Genomic DNA, 365 nt, shown 5'->3' with positions numbered 1-365 from the left:
GGTACTGTGGGAGGCCCCTTGGGGACAGAGACAGCCTGAGCCTGACTGGGCCACTCCTCCTGAAGGGAGGGGCAGTGTTGAGGGGAGGGGGACAGGGTTAGGATGTTTCACCTTTGGGGTGCTCCCAGGGGCTGCCCGGGCCAGAGAAGCACCCAGAAGCCTTCTGCTCACCACAACCTCAGCTATTGTGACTTCCGGACACTTGCTTCCAGGAGAATGCTCTGGCAACGGGAGCACAGAGGGGACAGTGGCCTCTGAGATATCTTAGGGGTGGCAGGAAGGACGGACTGCAGGCTGCTGAGGCAGGGGGGAAAGGACAGATGGTGGCAGGATAAAAGCATCCCTGCCTGGTCACTGGGAGGCAC

This window comes from Galeopterus variegatus, unplaced genomic scaffold, assembly GCF_000696425.1.
Source record: "Galeopterus variegatus unplaced genomic scaffold, G_variegatus-3.0.2 Scaffold1245, whole genome shotgun sequence".
NCBI lineage: Eukaryota > Metazoa > Chordata > Mammalia > Dermoptera > Cynocephalidae > Galeopterus > Galeopterus variegatus.
This window is presented reverse-complemented; position numbering follows the sequence as displayed.